Below are 20,184 nucleotides of genomic sequence, written 5' to 3'. Positions count from 1 at the left end.
TAAATAATGAGACGATTACACAAGCATGGATTTTCAATATAATTTCCTTCCGTGGGGTATTTGTCATTATTAATCTCCTTTCTTTCTTTCATCGATTCGTTTCCTTCCTTCTTATTTGGTCGCACGTGGATTTCCATTCCTTTTCAATATAATTTCCTTCCTTTAATATATACACAAATCTGCATCGTTACCATCCTTCTTTCCACATTTCCTTTAGACATATCATGTACGTATCTTTTTAAGAAACTCAAGCTCGTCCAATCCTTGAAATGTGAACATCCTTCATTCCTAAACAAGCCACACGATTCCTTTAAATTGTTGACCCCTCAATTAGCCCCACCAACACGTCCAATCCTAGCCATTTAATGTCCTTGAAATCCACACTTCCTTCTTATTGATCCTTCCTTTAATATACGGCCACCAAGACAGCCAACATAATTCCTATTAATTGTCAAAATGCATCCTTCTTTTAGTGTCTTGAAGGCAAGCCACAATTACGTTTCGCCTGTTCTCTTCTTGCTGAAATTTCATATAAATTACGAAGTATATAAATTCGTAGAAATCACTCTAAATCAGTTAGGTGGGAGAAATTAATATCTATATGTTAGCCCAGGTGGTAGCTTGCATATTTGGGACAATAGGAGAGTTCATGAGTTCAATTCTGATACAACACTTTTTTCCTACTCCACACGTGGCCCATGAATGCACATTTCTATCAGAAAAATGCCTATGAAAACAACCATTTTTTTATTACTTGATAGACAAACGAAAAAAATAAAAAGGGCCAATAATCAAATTATTTTTTATCAATTGATGGACAAACGAAAAATAATAATTTGATTAGGGGCCGGTGGGCATATGGAGGCCCAATAGGGCTAGTCGCCCCCTCAAAAAAATCTGGGCTCCGTGGAATGGAAATATATAGAATCAACTACCACCTGTCTACATATCAAATGGCTAGCTCAGTTTGACTGCTCACATTGTACACGCACTCGAGGTTGTGAGTTCGAATCGAGAGCCGACATTTATTTTTTATTTTCTCTGGGCTTGCTTTGTGCATGTGTGTCTTTTTCTTGGGCTTAGTTCGTGGGCACGCGCTGTAGCCCATTAATGAAATTTTAGACTAAGCGTTTTTCTTCCCTTTTTAGCGTACGGACACCTAAAAATTTAGTACCACCTTGGATAGAATTTTTTTGATATGTTTAGGTGGTGAACGGATGAAAAAATTGGAGAAACGCACCTTGCTTTATTAGTAGGTATAGATATATAATTTTGTGCAAATTGAAGAAGAGATCCTCCCACAAGCTTGGGGGAGGCTTCTCCGATTACTTAATGCTTTGCCTGATCATCCTCTCAAGAAAAGTGAAATACTTGATATCTTTTATAATTTACTAACCGATGCTTCTAGAGACCACCTAGATAGTTGTGCTGGTTGTGTTTTCAGGGAAAGAACTGTTGATCAAGCTGAATTGCTATTGAATAATATGTTGAGTAATGATAATGATTGTACACTTCCTGAACCAACCCCTAAGCCAACTCCGAAGAAAAGGGGTATTCTATTTCTCAGTCCTGAAGATATGCAAGAGGCAAAGAAATCTATGAAAGAAAAGGGTATTAAAGCTGAAGATGTGAAGAATTTACCACCTATTGAAGAAATACATGGTCTTGATAACCCTACACAGGTAGTAAAGGTAAATTCTCTCTATAGATTTGGTGAAGGTGATATTCCTCGTAATAAGTCTGCTAGCTAATGCTTAGATGTGTTCGATAATTTTATTGTTAAACAAGAAAACTTCAATGCTTATGTTGGTAGACAATTGAAACGTAATGCTTATATGATTGAACACTTGAGTGATTATATGTCTAGAGTTAAAGGTGAACTTAAACTTATTAGTAAACATGCTTCTATGGTTACGACTCAAGTAGAACAATTGCTTAAAGCTCAGAATGATTTGCTCAATGAATTAAATAATAAGAAAAGTGATAATGCTATTAGAGTTGTGACTAGAGGGGGTAGAATGACTCAGGAACCTTTGTATCCTGAGGGCCACCCTAAGAGAATTGAGCAAGATTCTTAGAGAACTAGTGTTGATGCACCTAGTTCTTCTAAGAAGAAGAAAAAGAAAAATGATAGGACTTTGCATGACTCTAGTGAACCTATTATTGACACACCTGAGAATCCCAATGATATTTCTATTTCTGATGCTGAAACACAATCCGGTAATGAACATGAACCTAGTGATAATGTTAATGATGATGTTCAGGTTGATGCTCAACCTAGCAATAACAATGATGTAGAAATTGAACCTGTTGTTGATCTTGATAACCCACAATCAAAGAATCAACGTTATGATAAGAGAGACTTCGTTGCTAGGAAGCACGGTAAAGAAAGAGAACCATGGGTTCAGAAACCCATGCCTTTTCCTCCTAAACCATCCAAGAAAAAGGATGGTGAGGATTTTGAGCGCTTGGCTGAAATGATTAGACATATCTTTTTGCGTATGCGTTTGACTGAAATGCTTAAAATGAATCCTTATGCTAAGTATATGAAAGATATTGTTACAAATAAAAGAAAGATACCGGAAGCTGAAATTTCCACCATGCTTGCTAATTATACTTTTAAGGGTGGAATACCAAAAAATTAGGAGATCCAGGAGTACCAACTATAACATGCTCCATTAAAAGAAACTATGTTAAAACTGCTTTATGTGATCTTGGAGCCGGTGTTAGTGTTATGCCTCTCTCTTTATATCGTAGACTTGATTTGAATAAGTTGACACCTAGTGAAATATCTTTGCAAATGGCCGATAAATGAACTGTTATACCTGTCGGTATTTGTGAGGATGTGCCTGTTGTGGTTGCAAACATTACTATTTTAATGGACTTTGTTTTTCTTGATATTCCCGAGGACGATAGTAGGTCGATTATCCTTGGTAGACCCTTTTTGAATACTGCAGGGGCTGTTTAATTGCAACAAAGGCAATGTCACTTTTCATGTTAATGGTAATGAACATACGGTACACTTTTCGAGGAAATAACCTCAAGTACACACTAACAATTCTATTGGAAAAATTCCAACGATTATTATTGGAGGTTTTGAATTTCCTCTTCCTACTGTCAAGAAGAAATATGATATTCTTATTATTGGGTATGTGCATATCCCCATTGAGGTAACCTAGTGTTATTCGAAATTTCACCGGTTTCATGTGATTCGGAAAGTGTTTGTTAACAAGACTTGATCAACCTTGTTAGTGGATTGCTTTTGATGAGCATGAGGTGGATGAAGTTAGAAAGCACAACTCTCTGTACCCTCCTTTTACTTTCTGTTATTTAGATTAAATAAAGCAAAATTAGTATTTTCTGTCTGTTTTCTGAATTATCCTTGCAATAAAAAATACCCCAAAAATAAAAGTTCACCAAATGTCCTAAAAAAATTTGATGATTTTTTGTAGAATATTTTAGAATTATTGGCACTGAGAACACACCTAGGGGCCACACCACCTGGCCACGAGGGTCCAGGGCACGCCCCTTGCCTCGTGGACCCCGCGTGGCCCCCTTCACTTATTCTTGCACCCACACACTTCGTCTTCCTCCAGAAAAAATCATCCACCAGCTCAAACCCGAGTTCTAGCTCATCTTGCTGCCATTTTCGATCTCCTTGCTGAAAGCTCCATTCACAAAACTGCTTTGGGGGATTGTTCTTTGGTATGTGACTCCTCCAATGGTCCACTTAGTTTTTTTCTAGTGCTTTATTTATTACAATTTTTTTCTGCTTAGGTGACCCTGTTCTTGAGCTTGCATGTCAAATTTATGTGGTCAAAAGTAGTTTTAATGCATGATGTGTCCTCTAGGCACTTGTAGAAGTACTTGCTATCAATCTTGTTGAGTTTGGCTCACTTTTATTTTGAGTCACTAAAAATTTCAGAAATTTTTCAGAGGAAGAAATATGTTTAGGAAAATGTACCAAGGTGGTTCCTGAAGGAAGCAAGGCCCCAGGATCGCGATACGTGAGCCGGACAATGAACTACCAATGGAAGCTCAAGTGCGGCCTTGTGAATGGCCGTGAGAGGAGTTCATGGTCCAAACAGGCATCAAGGATGAATTTGACATGATGTGCATAACGCTGATCTTGAGAGCTTCGTGTCAGATAAGTGCCAGCAATATCTCTATCTAACTGATTCATTTGTGAGAAGGTTTAAATTTACATCCTCACGCAATTCTCACACTATTTTATTTGATCTTTATGATAAATCATATACCATGGACCTAGAAGTTTTTAATACTGCTTGTAAACTCCTGCACTGGGGCAATGTTAGTGAACCTCGCAAATCTGAATATAAAGACTTTCTTGCTAGTATTACTGTGGGGGAATCTAGGGAAATCACACAAGCTACCATAGGGAGCATTCATTTCCCTTCCGTACATTATTTTGCTCTCTTCATTAGTAGATGCATTAACGGTAAAGATGAGTCTTGTCACATGTGCGTTCCAGATCTTAGTGTCCTCAAGAGTGCGGTATTAGGTGATAAACAATATAACTTGGGGGCTATTGTTGCACGAAGGTTGCATTACAACAGTATAAGTGGAGATTTGTTTGGTGGAATTTATGCAACTCGTGTAGCTAACTATCTTGATATACCCATACGTGGAAATGATATTGAGTTACCTCCTGCTTACCTAGATTATAATGCCATGGTTCGCCATCAGTTTGTTGAGAGGAATGAACAATTCCTCCAGTACCGACTAATCTATGACAGACGGCACACCGTCCATGTTTCTCTCCCTGCTCCTACTTTCTTTGACTTTCAGGCAAAAACGAGATTTGTTATAACCAGGGAGGAGGTGAACGATTACGAGAGGAGGACGGAGGCAGCTCGCCTTCAAGCTGCAGCTCGTCAGGTAGTAGCTTATGCATCTTAGTACGACCCTAGTTACAACTTTGGATATCCACCAGGCCAGCCATGGCCATAGACCAACTTAGGCCAAAAGCCTAAGCTTGGGGGAGTACATATCTCTCACCAACATTATATTCATGTTCACACACTCATGCCAGTTGTCGGTGCTCATACTTTTTCATTGTACTATTCATGCTAGTTTATTTTCTCTTTAAGCCGTCTTCTTGTGTATTTGAAAAACCTTAATAAAAACCAAAAAAATTAGTTGTAGCTTTTAGCTAGTTTACTTTCCATGCTTGTAGTAGTAATAATTAAAAGAAAACCCAAAAATATTGCTCGTTCTTCTTTTGCTTGTTGGGTGCTTTCTCGTGTAAATAGCTTTATTTCTTTTATTTTCTTTGGGGGTCGAGAGGAGAAGACCATGATGAAAATGTTGAGTGGCTCTCATATGAATTATTGTTGATCTAACCAAGAGCCCATATTACCTTGTCTTCTCCCTTGTATTGACTGCTTGCAGATTCCAGCTTAGTCCAATGCACGTGCACTATTATTATTATCCACACTGTTCGGTCGTGCAAGTGAAAGGCAATAATGACGATATATGATGAACTAATTGAGATGAGAGAAGCTGGTATGAACTCGACCTATCTTGTTTTTATAAATATGATTAGTTCATCGTTCCTGATTTAGCCTATTATGAAGGAACATGTTTGCAATGACAATTAGAGATTATAGTTGCTCATGTCATGCTTAATTAGCTAGGAGTTTATAATGATTTACCTTGCATGCCAACATGCTATTAAAATGGTTGTGATGTGGTATGATAGGGTGGTATCCTCCTTTGAACGATTCGAGTGACTTGACTTGGCACATGTTCACACATGTAGTTGAAACAAAATCAACATAGCCTCCACGATATTTATGTTCAAGGTGAATTATATCCTACTCATGCTTGCACTCAGTGTTGATTAATTTTAATGCTTGTTCATGACCATTGTCACTCTCTAGCTGGTCGCTTCCCAGTCTCTTTCTAGCCTTCACTTGTACTAAGCGGGAATACTGCTTGTGCATCCACTTCCATAAACCCCAAAAGTTATTCCATATGAGTCCACCATACCTTCCTATATGCGGTATCTACCTGCCGTTCCAAGTAAATTTGTATGTGCCAAACTCTAAACCTTCAAATGAAATTCTGTTTTTTATGCTCCAATAGCTCATGTATCAACTAGGGCTATCTATATCTTCCATGCTAGGTGGGTTATTCTCAAGAGGAGTGGACTCCTCTCCTCATTCATGAGAAAACGGCTGGTAACCGGGATGCCCAGTCCCATGCTTAAATTAAAATAATTGCAAACAAAACTCCCCCAGGATTGTTGTTATTTGGAGGCGCCCGTTGTTTCGGACAAGCCATGGATTGATGTTTGTTGGTGGTGGGGGAGAATAAACTTTACCATTCTGTTTTGGAACCGCCTATAATGTGTGTAGCATGGAAGATATCGAGATCTCTCGGTTGTTATGTTTACAATGAAAGTATACCACTCTAAATATTATTCATCTCTATTTCAAAATCGAGCTCTAGCACCTCTACAAATCCCTGCTTCCCTCGGCGAAGGGCCTATCTATTTAATTTTATGTTGAGTCATCATCCTCTAATTAAAAAGCACCAGTTGGAGAGCACCGCTGTCATTTGCATGCATTACTATTAGTTTACATTGAGTATGAATGTGACTGGATCTGTTTTACCATGAATTACAATGTTTAGTCAGTCCTTGATCTTCAGAGGTGCTCTACATTTATGTTTTGCGGTCTCGGAAAGGGCTAGCAAGATACCATCTTGTTAAATCATATTATGATTGTTTTGAGAAAGTGTTGTCATCCGAGATTTACTATTATTACTTGCTAGTTGATTATGCCATTGATATGAGTAAACATGAGACCTAAATGTTATTGTGAATATGGTTAGTTCATAATCTTCGCTGAAAACTTGAATGATGGCTTTACATATTTACAATAACAAGATCAAACAGAGATTGTAAAAGTTTTTCTTTATCACTTTCAGTTTGTCAACTGAATTGCTTGAGGACAAGCAAAGGTTTAAGCTTGGGGGAGTTGATACGTCTCCATCGTATCTACTTTTCCAAACATTTTTGACCTTGTTTTGGACTCTAACTTGCATGATTTGAATGGAACTAACCGGAACTGACGCTGTTTTCAGCAGAATTGCCATGGTGTTATTTTTGTGCAGAAAGAAAATTTCTCGGAATGACTTGGAACTTCACGGAGAATATTTTTGGAATATATAAAAAATACTGGCAAAAGAATCAACACCAGGGGGCTCACACCCTGTCCACGAGGGTGGGGGCTGGGCCCCCTGAGGCTCCACCGACCTCAACTACATCTCTATATATTCACGTTCGGGGAGAAAAAATCAAGGAGAAGGATTCATCACCTTTTACGATACGGAGCCGCCGCCAAGACCTAATCTCTCTCGGGAGGGCTGATCTGGAGTCTGTTCGGGGCTCCGGAGAGGGGAATCCGTCGCCATCGTCATCATCAACCTTCCTCCATCACCAATTTCATGATGCTCACCGCCATGCGTGAGTAATTTCATCGTAGGCTTGCTGGACGGTCATGGGTTTGATGAGATTTATCATGTAATCGTGTTAGTTTTGTTAGGGTTTGATCCCTAGTATCCATTATGTTCTGAGATTGATGTTGCTATGACTTTGCTATGCCTAATGCTTGTCACTAGGGACCGAGTGCCATGATTTCATATTTGAACCTATTATGTTTTCGTGAATACATGTGAGTTCTTGATCCTATTTTGCAAGTCAATAGTCACCTACTATGTGTTATGATCCGGTAACCCCGAAGTGATAATAATCGGGACCACTCCCAGTGGTGACCGTAGTTTGAGGAGTGCATGTATTCACAAAGTGTTATTGCTTTGGTCCGGTATTCTATTAAAAGGAGGCCTTAATATCCCTTAGTTTCCAATAGGACCCCGCTGCCACGGGAGGGTAGGACAAAAGATGTCATGCAAGTTCTTTTCCATAAGCACATATGACTATATTTAGGATACATGCCTACATTACATTGATGACTTGGAGCTAGTTTTGTGTCACCCTATGTTATAACTGTTGCATGAGGAATCGGATCCAACATACTTATCCATCACTGATCCATTGCCTACGAGCTTTTCACATATTGATCTTTTCTTAGTTACTTTTCCGTTGCTACTGTTACAATCACTACAAAACCAATGCTATTACTTTTGCCACCATTACCGTTACTTCCATATTACTTTTCTATTAAATAATTTGCTGCAGATATTAAGTCTTTCAGGTGCGGTTGAATTGACAACTGAACTGTTAATACTTGAGAACATTCTTTGGCTCCCCTTGTGTCGAATCAATAAATTTGGGTTGAATACTCTACCCTCAAATACTATTGCGATTCCCTATACTTGTGGGTTATCAGCGAGCACGCCCGCCGACACCCTCGTCGCATTATGTCTATTTACTCGCTGCATGTGCAACCATCGCTAGCTGCTGCATACATGGCATAGAGCTCATCTCTCGACGTGGTTTTAATTGCTAGAGTGCTACGCGGGTCGTTTGCATTACTACCACACTGCATGCACGTGTACACACAGGTTGGCTCAGGTGACGATGCCAGATTGCTCGTTTCCCATGCCATTACGAGGGAGAGGAAAACAAAACGTTAAAACAGTGCACCTCGGCTATTTAAGCACACCCAAGCCTAAATCCTCCTCTACGCCCATCGTCCTCTCACTCTCCTTCATCTCCTTCATCTCCCATTTTCCCCACAAGCTGTCCCAAGATCCACTCAGCAAGCAAGATGCAGTTCATCGAGGCTACCTATCGTGTGTCGCCCACCTTCCCCGAGAGGTTCTACCCTGCTGGAGTCCGGGTGGAGAACACCCTATGGGTGTGGGCGTTCTCGAGGTGGAGGGGGTCAAGGGGGCTGACCGAGTTCTTCCTCTCCGCCGGCTACCGCCACCTCCCGAGGGGCTCTTCGGCCATGTTCCGTGTGGAGGAGGTCAGTAACAATGGCCATCCTATCGGGCTCATCGTGAGGTTCACCAATCCCTTCGACGCCTACTACCTCCTCGGCCGTGTTTTTTGGTGTGGATGCGAGTTCATCACATTCACCATGTAAAACATCTTCACCGACTTCGACAGCGCCTTCCCTGCCGATGAGCGCATGCACACCCTCCCGTACCCCACCGACGATGACGAGTGAAGGAGTTGCTGTTGGGCAACGCAGTAATTCCAAAAAATTCATACGCACACGCAAGATCCATCTAGGTGATGCATACCAACGAGAGGGGAGAGTGTTGTCCACATACCCTCGTAGAACGTAAGCGGAAGCATTATGAGAACGTTGTTGATGTAGTCATACGTCTTCATGATCCGACCGATCCTAGCACTAAAGGTACGACACCTCCGCGATCTGCACACATTCAGCCCGGTGACGTCCCACGAACTCTAGATCCAGCTGCGGTCGAGGGAGAGTTTCGTCAGCACGAAGGCATGATGACGGTGATGATGAAGTTATCGACGCAGGGCTTCGCCTAAGCTCTACAATGATATGACCGAGGTGGAAATCTATGGAGGGGGGCACCTCACACGGCTAAACAATCAACTTGTGTGTCTATGGGGTGCCCCTAGCCACGTATATAAAGGAGGCGAGGGAAGAGGTGGCCGGCCCTAAGGGGGCACGCTAGGTGTGGGGAATCCTACTAGGACTCCCCAGTCCAAGTAGGATTCCCCCCTCGTTGCTATTCGGAGTAGGAGAGAAGGAAAGAGAGGGAGAGGGAGAAGGAAAGGGGGGCCACGCCCCCACCCCTTGTCCAATTCGGTTTGGACAGGGGGGAGGCGCGTGCCAACTCTTGGCCCTTCTCCCCTCTCTCCACTAAAGCCCAATAAGGCCCATTACTTCTCCCGGTGAATTCCCGTAACTCCCCGGTACTCCAAAAACATCCCAAATCACTCGGAACCTTTCTGATGTACGAATATAGCCTTCCAATATATAGATCTTTACGTCTCGACCATTTCGACACTCCTCGTCATGTCTGTGATATCATCTGGGACTCCGAACAACCTTCGGTACATCAAATCACATAACTCATAATACCAATCGTCATCGAACGTCAAGCGTGCGGACCCTACGGGTTCGAGAACTATGTAGACATGACCGATACTCACTTCCGGTCAATAACGAATAACGAAACCTGGATGCTCATATTGGTTCCTACATATTCTACGAAGATCCTTATTGGTCAAACCACATAACAACATACGTTGTTCCCTTTGTCATCAGTATGTTACTTGCCCGAGATTCGATCGTCGGTATCATCATACCTAGTCCAATCTCGTTCCGTAATACTTCATCCCGCAACTAACTCATTAGCCACATTGCTTGTAAGGCTTATAGTGATGAGCATTACCGAGAGGGCGCAGAGATACCTCTCCGATACACAGAGTGACAAATCCTAATCTCGATCTATGCCAACCCAACAAACACCATCGGAGACACCTATAGAGCATCTTTATAATCACCTAGTTACGTTGTGATGTTTGATAGCACATTAAGTGTTCCTCCGGTATTCGGGAGTTGCATAATCTCATAGTCATAGGAACATGTATACGTCATGAAGAAAGCAATAGCAATAAACTAAACGATCATTATGCTAAGCTAACGGATGGGTCTTGTCCATCACATCATTCTCTAATGATGTGATCCCATTCATAAAATGACAAACATGTCCATGGCTAGGAAACTTAACCATCTTTGATTAACGAGCTAGTCAAGTAGAGGCATACTAGGGACACTCTATTTGTCTATGTATTCACACATGTACTAAGTTTCCGGTTAATACAATTCTAGCATGAATAATAAACATTTATCATGATATAAGGAAATATAAATAACAACTTTATTATTGCCTGTAGGGCATATTTCCTTCAGTCTCCCACTTGCACTAGAGTCAATAATCTAGTTCACATTGTCATGTGATTTAACACCAATAGTTCACATCTTTATGTGATTAGTTCACATCTCCATGTGACTAATACCCAAAGGGCTTACTATAGTCAATAATCTAGTTCACATCGCTATGTGATTAACACCCAAAGAGTGATCATGTTTTGCTTGTGAGAGAAATTTATTCAACGGGTCTGCCACATTCAGAGCCGTATATATTTTGCAAATTTTCTATGTCTACAATGCTTTGCACGGAGCTACTCTAGCTAATTGCTCCCACTTTCAATATGTATCTAGATCGAGACTTGGAGTCATCCAGATTGGTGCCAAATCTTGCATCGACGTAACTCTTTACGACGAAATCTTTGTCACCTCCATAACCGAGAAACATTTCCTTATTCCACTAAGGATATTTTTGGCCGCTGTCCAGTGATCCACTCCTGGATCACTATTGTACCCTCTTGCCAAACTCATGGTGAGGTACACAATAGGTCTGGTATACAGCATATCATACTTTATAGAACCTATGCTTGAGGCATAGGGAATGACTTTTCATTCTCTTTCTATTTTCTGTTGTGGTCGGGTTTTGAGTCTTTACTCAACTTCATACCTTGCAACACAGGCAAGAACTCCTTCTTGACTGTTCCATTTTTGAACTACTTCAAAATCTTGTCAAGGTATGTACTCATTGAAAATATATCAAGCATCTTGATCTATCTCTATAGATTTTCATGCTCAATATGTAAGTAGCTTCATTGAGGTCTTTCTTTGAAAAACTCCTTTCAAACACTCCTTTATGCTTTCCAGAAAATTCTACATTATTTTTGATCAACAATATGTCATTCACATATACTTATCAGAAATGTTGTAGTACTCCCACTCACTTCTTGTAAATACAGGCTTCACCGCAAGTCTGTATAAAACCATATGCTTTGATCACTTTATCAAAGCATATATTCCAACTCTGAGATGCTTGCACCAGTCCATAAATGGATCGCTGGAGCTTGCTCACTTTGTTAGCACCTTTAGGATCGACAAAAGATTCTGGTTGCATCATATACAACTCTTCTTTAAGAAATCCATTAAAGAATGTAGTTTTGACATCCATTTGCCAGATTTCATAAAATGTGGCAACTGCTAACATGATTCAGACATACTTTTAAGCATCGATACGAGTGAGAGAATCGCATCGTAGTCAACACCTTGAACTTGTCGAAAACATTTTGTGACAATTCAAACTTTGTAGATAGTAACCCTACTATCAGCGTTTGTCTTCCTCTTGAAGATCCATTTATTCTCAATGGCTCACGATCAACGGGCAAGTCAATCAAAGTCCATACTTTGTTCTCATACATGGATCCCATCTTACATTTCATGGCATCAAGACATTTTGCGGAATCTGGGCTCATCATTGCTTCCTCATGGTTCGTAGGTTCATCATGGTCTAGTAACATGACTTCCAGAACAGGATTACCGTACCAGTCTAGTGCGGACCATACTCTGGTTGACCAACGAGGTTCGGTAGTAACTTGATCTGAAGTTTCATGATCATCATCATTAGCTTCCTCACTAATTGGTGTAGAAATCACTAGAACTAATTTCTGTGATGAACTACTTTCCAATTTGGGAGAAGGTACAATTAACTCATCAAGTTCTACTTTCCTCCCACTCACTTCTTTCGAGAGAAACTTCTCTCTAGAAAGGATCCATTCTTAGCAACGAATGTCTTGCCTTTGGATCTGTGATAGAAGGTGTACCCAATAGTTTCCTCTGGGTATCATATGAAGACGCATTTCTCCGATTTGGGTTCGAGCTTATTAGGTTGAATTTTTTCACATAAGCGTCGCAGCCCCAAACTTTAAGAAACGACAACTTGGGTTTGTAGCCAAACCACAGTTCATATGGTGTCGCCTCAACGGATTTAGATGTTGCCCTATTTAATGTGAATGTAGTTGTCTCTAATGCATAACCCCAAAACGATAGTGATAAATCGGTAAGAGACATCATAGATCGCACCATATCTAATGATGTACGGTTGTGACGTTCGGACACACCATTACGCTGTGGTGTTCCAGGTGGCGTGAGTTGCGAAACTATTATGCATTGTTTCAAATGAAGACCAAACTCGCAACTCAAATATTCTCCTCACGATGAGATCGCAGAAACTTTATTTTCTTGTTATGATGATTTTCCACTTCACTTTAAAATTCTTTGAACTTTTCAAATGTTTCATACTAATGTTTCATCAAGTAGATATACCCATATCTACTCAAATCATCTGTGAAGGTCAGAAAATAACGATACCCGCCGTGAGCCTCAACACTTACCAGATCACATACATTAGTATGTATTATTTCCAACAAGTCAGTTGCTCGCTCCATTGTTCCGAAGAACGGTGTCTTAGTCATCTTACCCATGAGGCATGGTTCACAAGAATCAAGTGATTCCAAAAGTCCACCAGCATGGAGTTTCTTCATGTGCTTTACACCAATATGACCCAAACGGCAGTGCCACATATAAGTTGCACTATCATTATTAACTTCGCATCTTTTGGCTTCAATATTATGAATATGTGTATTACTATTGGGGAACATAGTAATTTCAAAAAAATTCCTACGCACACGCAAGTCATGGTGATGCATAGCAACGAGAGGGGAGAGTGTTGTCCATGTACCCTCGTAGACTATAAGCGGAAGCGTTATGACAACGCGGTTCATGTAGTCGTATGTCTTCACGATCGACTGATCCTAGTACCAAAAGTACGGCACCTCCGCGATCTGCACACGTTCAGCTCGGTGACATCCCACGAACTCTTGATCCAGCTGAGTGTTGAGGGAGAGCTTCGTCAGCACGACGACATGATGATGGTGATGATGATGCTACCATCGCAGGGCTTCGCCTAAGCACAACGATGATATGACTGAGGTGGATTATGGTGGAGGGGGGCACCGCACACGGCTAAGGTATCAACGATCAACTTGTGTGTCTATGGGGTGCCCCTCCTCCCCATATATAAAGGAGTGGAGGAGGGGGAGGGCCGGCCCTCTACTATGGCGCACCCTGGGGAGTCCTACTCCCACCGGGAGTAGGATTCCCCCATTTCCATGTAGTAAGAGGGGGGCGCACGGCCTGCCCTAGGCAGCCCCTCCCTCTCTCCCCTAAAGCCCATTACGGCCCATATACTCCCCGGGGGTTCCGATAACCCCCGGTACTCCGGTTAATGTCCGAACTCACTCAGAACCATTCCGATGTCCAAACATAGTCATCCAATATATCGAACTTTATGTCTCGACCATTTCGAGACTCCTTGTCATGCCCGTGATCACATTCGGGACTCTGAACAACCTTCGATTCATCAAAACATATAAACTCATAATACCAATCGTCACTCAACGTTAAGCGTGCGGACCCTACGGGTTCGAGAACTATGTAGACATGACTGAGACATGTCTCCGGTCAATAACCAATAGCGGAACCTGGATGTTCATATTGGCTCCCACATATTTTACGAAGATCTTTATCGGTCAAACCACATAACGATATACGTTGTCCCCTTTGTCATCGGTATGTTACTTTCCCGAGATTCGATCATCGGTATCTCAATACCTAGTTCAATCTCGTTACCGGCAAGTCTCCTTACTCGTTCGGTAATGCATCATCCCGCAACTAACTCATTAGTCACATTTCATGCAAGGCTTATATTGATGTGCATTACCGAGAGGGCCTAGAGATACCTCTCCGACAATCGGAGTGACAAATCCTAATCTCGATCTATGCCAACTCAACAAACACCATCGGAGACACCTGTAGAGCACCTTTATAATGACCCAGTTACGTTGTGACGTTTGGTAGCACACAAAGTGTTCCTCCAGTATTAGGGAGTTGTATGATCTCATAGTCATAGGAACATGTATAAGTTATGGAGAAAGCAATAGCAACAAACTAAACGATCATCGTGCTAAGCTAACGGATGGGTCAAGTCAATCACATCATGCTCTAATGATGTGATCTCGTTAATCAAATGAAAACTCATGTATATGGTTAGGAAACATAACCATCATTGATTAAACGAGCTAGTCAAGTAGAGGAAAACTAGTGACACTTTGTTTGTCTATGTATTCACACATTTACTAAGTTTCTGGTTAATAAAATTCTAGCATGAATAATAAACATTTATCATGATATAAGGAAATATAAAACAACTTTATTATTGCCTCTAGGGCATATTTCGTTTACTCTCCCACTTGCACTAGAGTCAATAATCTAGATTACATTGTAATGATTCTAACACCCATGGAGTCTTGGTGTTGATCATGTTTTCCTCGTGAGAGAGGCTCAGTCAACGGGTCTGTAACATTCAGATCCATATGTATCTTGCAAATCTCTATGTCTCCCTCCTTGACTTGATCGCGAATGGAACTGAAGCGTCTCTTGATGTGTTTGGTTCTCTTGTGAAATCTGGATTCCTTTGCCAAGGAAATTGCACTAGTATTGTCACAAAAGATTTTGATTGGACCCGATGCACTAGGTATGACACCTAGATCGGATATGAACTCCTTAATCCAGACTCCTTCATTTGCTGCTTCCAAAGCAGCTATGTATTCCGCTTCATGCGTAGATCCCGCCATGACGCTCTTCTTGGAACTGCACCAACTGATAGCTCCACCATTTAATAAAAACACGTATCTGGTTTGTGACTTAGAGTCATCCAGATCAGTGTCAAAGCTTGCATCGACGTAACCGTTTATGATGAGCTCTTTGTCACCTCCATATACGAGAAACATCCTTAGTCCTTTTCAGATATTTCAGGATATTCTTAATTGCTGTCCAGTGATCCACTCCTGGATTACTTTGGTACCTCCCTGCTAAACTGATAGCAAGGCACACATTAGGTCTGGTACACAGGATTGCATACATGATAGAGCCTATGGCTGAAGCATGGGGAACACCTTCCATTTTCTCTCTATCTTCTACAGTGGTCAGGCATTGAGTCTGACTCAACTTCACACCTTGTAATACAGGCAAGAACCCTTTCTTTGCTTGATCCATTTTAAACTTCTTCAAAATTTTATCAAGGTAGGTGCTTTGTGAAAGTCCAATTAAGCGTCTTGATCTATCCCTATAGATCTTGATGCCTAATATATAAGCAGCTTCACCGAGGTCTTTCATTCAAAAATTCTTATTCAAGTATCCTTTTATGCTATTCAGAAATTCAGTATCATTTTCGATCAACAATATATCATCTACATATAATATCAGAAATGCTATGGAGCTCCCACTCACTTTCTTGTAAATACAGGCTTCTCCAAAAGTCTGTATAAAAGCATATGCTTTGATCACACTATCAAAGCGTATATTCCAACTCCAAGAGGCTTACACCAGTCCATAAATGGATCGCTGGAGCTTGCACACTTTGTTAGCCCCTTTTGGATTGACAAAACCTTCTGGTTGCATCATATACAACTCTTCGTTAAGATATCCATTAAGGAATGCAGTTTTGACACCCATTTGCCAAATTTCATAATCATAAAATGCGGCAATTGCTAACATGATTCGGACGGACTTAAGCATCGCTACGGGTGAGAAGGTCTTATCATAGTCAACTCCTTGAACTTGTAGAAAACCTTTTGCAACAAGTCAAGCATTATAGACAGTAATATTACCGTCAGTGTCATTCTTCTTCTCGAAGATCCATTTATTCTCTATGGCATGCCGATCATCGGGCAAGTCAACCAAAGTCCACACTTTGTTTTCATACATGGGTCCCATCTCAGATTTCATGGCCTCAAGCCATTTTGCGGAATCTGGGCCTCAAGCCACAGTTCATAAGATGTTGTCTCAACGGATTTAGATGGTGCCCTATTTAATGTGAATGCAGCCGTCTCTAAAGCACAACCCCAAAACGGTGGCAGTAAATCAGTGAGACACATCATAGACCGCACCATATCTAATAAAGTGCGGTTACGACATTCGGACACACCATTACGTTGTGGTGTTCCAGGTGGTGTGAGTTGCGAAACTATTCCGCATTGTTTCAAATGAAGTCCAAACTCATCACTCAAATATTCACCTCCACGATTAGATCGTAGAAACTTGATTTTCTTGTTACGATGATTTTCTACTTCACTCTGAAATTCTTTGAACTTTTCAAATGTTTCAGACTTATGTTTCATTAAGTAGATATAACCATATCTGCTTAAATCATCTATGAAGGTGAGAAAATAACGATATCCGCCACGAGCTTCAATCTTCATTGGACCACATACATCAGTATGTATGATTTCCAATAACTCGGTTACTCGTTCCATTGTTCCAGAGAACAGAGTTTTAGTCATCTTGCCCATGAGGCATGGTTTGCAAGTACCAAGTGATTCATAATCAAGTGATTCAAGAAGTCCATCAGAATGGAGTTTCTTCATGCGCTTTATACCAATATGACCTAAAGTGCAGTGTCACAAATAAGCTGCACTATCATTATCAACTCTGCATCTTTTGGCTTCAATACTACGAACATGTGTATCAATACTATCAAGATTTAGTAAAAATAGACCACTCATCAAGGGTGCATGAACATAAAAGATATTACACATATAAATAGAACAACCATTATTCTCCAATTTAAATGAATAACCGTCTCGCATCAAACAAGATCCAGATATAATGTTCATGCTCAACGCTGGCACCAAATAACAGTTATTTAGGTCTAAAACTAATCCCGAAGGTAGATGTAGAGGTAGCGTGCCGACGGCGATCACATCGACTTTGGAACCATTTCCCACGTGCATCGTCACCTCGTCCTTAGCCAATCTTCGCTTAATCCGTAGCCCCTGTTTCGAGTTGCAAATGTTAGAAACTGAACTAGTGTCAAATACCTAGGCACTACTGCGAGCATTAGTAAGGTACACATCAATAACATGTATATCAAATATACCTTTCACTTTGCCATCTCTTCTCCACCAAATACTTGGGGCAATTCCGCTTCAAATGACCAGCTCCTTTGCAGTAGAAGCACTCAGTCTCAGGCTTAGGTCCAGACTTAGGTTTCTTCACTTGAGCAGCAACTGGCTTGCTATTCTTCTTGAAGTTCCCCTTCATCCCTTTACCCTTTTTCTTGAAACTGGTGGTCTTGTTGACCATCAACACTTGATGCTCCTTCTTGGTTTCTACCTCCGCAGCCTTTAGCATCGCAAAGAGCTCAGGAATCATCTTATCCATCCCTTGCATATTATAGTTCATCACGAAGCTCTTGTAGCTTGGTGGCAGTGACTGAAGAACTCTGTCAATGACACTATCATCGGGAAGATTAACTCCCAGTTGAGTCAAGTGGTTGTGGTACCCAGACATTCTGAGTATATGTTCACTAACAGAACTCTTCTCCTCCATCTTGCAGCTGTAGAACTTATTGGAGACTTCATATCTCTCAATCCGGGCATTTGCTTGAAATATAAACTTCAAATCCTAGAACATCTCATATGCTCCATGACGTTCAAAACATCGTTGAAGTCCCGGTTCTAAGCCTTAAAGAATGGCACACTGAACTATCGAGTAGTCATCAGCTTTGCTCTGCCACGTGTTCACAACATCTGGCATTGCTCCGAAAGTGGGTTTGCCACCTAGCGGTGCTTCCAGGACATAATTCTTCTGTGAAGCAATGAGGATAATCCTCAAGTTACGGACCCAGTCCGTGTAGTTGCTACCATCATCTTTCAACTTAGCTTTCTCTAGGAATGCATTAAAATTCAACGGAACAACAACACGGGCCATCTATCTACGGCAACATAGGCATGCAAAATACTATAAGGTACTAAGTTCATGATAAATTAAAGTTCAATTAATCAAATTACTAAAGAACTCCCACTTAGATAGACATCTCTCTAATCATCTATGTGATCACGTGTTCCATATCAACTAAACCATGTCCGATCATCAAATGAGATGGAGTAGTTTTCAATGGTGAACATCACTATGTTGATCATATCTACTATATGATTCACGCTCGACCTTTCGGTCTCAGTGTTCCGAGGCCATATCTGCATATGATATGTCTTGACCATATCACATCACAACATGCCCTGCAAAAACAAGTTAGACATCCTCTACTTTGTTGTCGAAAGTTTTACGTGGCTGCTACAGGTTGAGCAAGAACCATTCTTACCTACGCATCAAGAAACCACAACGCGGTATAGTGATTGCTTTTTGATCTTCAGAAAGAACCCTGTTCATTCAATCCGATTCAACTAAAGTTGGAGAAACTAACACCCACCAGCCACCTATGTGCTAAGCACGTCGGTAGAACCAGTCTCGCATAAGCGTACGTGTAATATCGGTCTGAGCCGCTTCATCCAACAATGCCATTGAGTCAAAAATCAACTAGTTACGGCAAGCAATATGTATATACCCATGCCCACAACTCCTTTGCATTCTACTCGTGCATATAACATCTACGCATAGACCTAGCCCGGATGCCACTATTGGGGTATGTAGTAATTTCAAAAAAATTCCTACGCACACGCAAGATCATGGTGATGCATAACATCGAGAAGGGAGAGTGTTGTCCACGTACCCTCGTAAACCGTAAGCGGAAGCATTATGACAACGCGGTTGATGTAGTCGTACGTCTTCACGATCAACCGATCCTAGTATCGAAAGTATGGCACCTCCATGATCTGCACACGTTCGGCTCGGTGACGTCCCACGAACTCTCGATCCAGCTGAGTGTCAAGGGAGAGCTTCATCAGCACAACGACATGATGACGGTGATGATGATGCTACCGTCGTAGGGCTTCGCCTAAGCACTACAATGATATGACCGAGGTGGATTATCGTGGAGGGGGCATCGCACACGGCTAAGGGATCAATGATAAACTTGTTTGTCTATGGGGTGCCCCCCTCCCCGTATATAAAGGAGTGGAGGAGGGGGAGGGCCGGCCCTCTACTATGGCATGCCCTGGGGAGTCCTACTCCCACCGGGAGTAGGATTCCCCCCTTTCCATGTAGTAGGAGTAGGAGATTAGGAAAGGGAAGAGAGAAAAGAAGGAAAGAGGGGGCGCCGCCCCTCCCCCCATAGTCCAATTCAGACTAGGCCTTGGGGGGCATGCGGCCTGCCCTAGGCAGCCCCTCCCTCTCTCCCCTAAAGCCCATTAGGACCCATATACTCCCCGGGGGGTTCTGGTAACCCCCGGTACTCCGGTTAATATCCGAACTCACTCGAAACCATTCTGATATCCAAACATAGTCATCCAATATATCGATCTTTATGTCTCAACCATTTCGAGACTCC

The sequence above is a fragment of the Triticum dicoccoides genome, chromosome 5A, assembly GCF_002162155.2.
Source record: "Triticum dicoccoides isolate Atlit2015 ecotype Zavitan chromosome 5A, WEW_v2.0, whole genome shotgun sequence".
Taxonomy (NCBI): Eukaryota; Viridiplantae; Streptophyta; class Magnoliopsida; order Poales; family Poaceae; genus Triticum; species Triticum dicoccoides.
Note: the sequence above shows the minus strand (reverse complement) of the source record.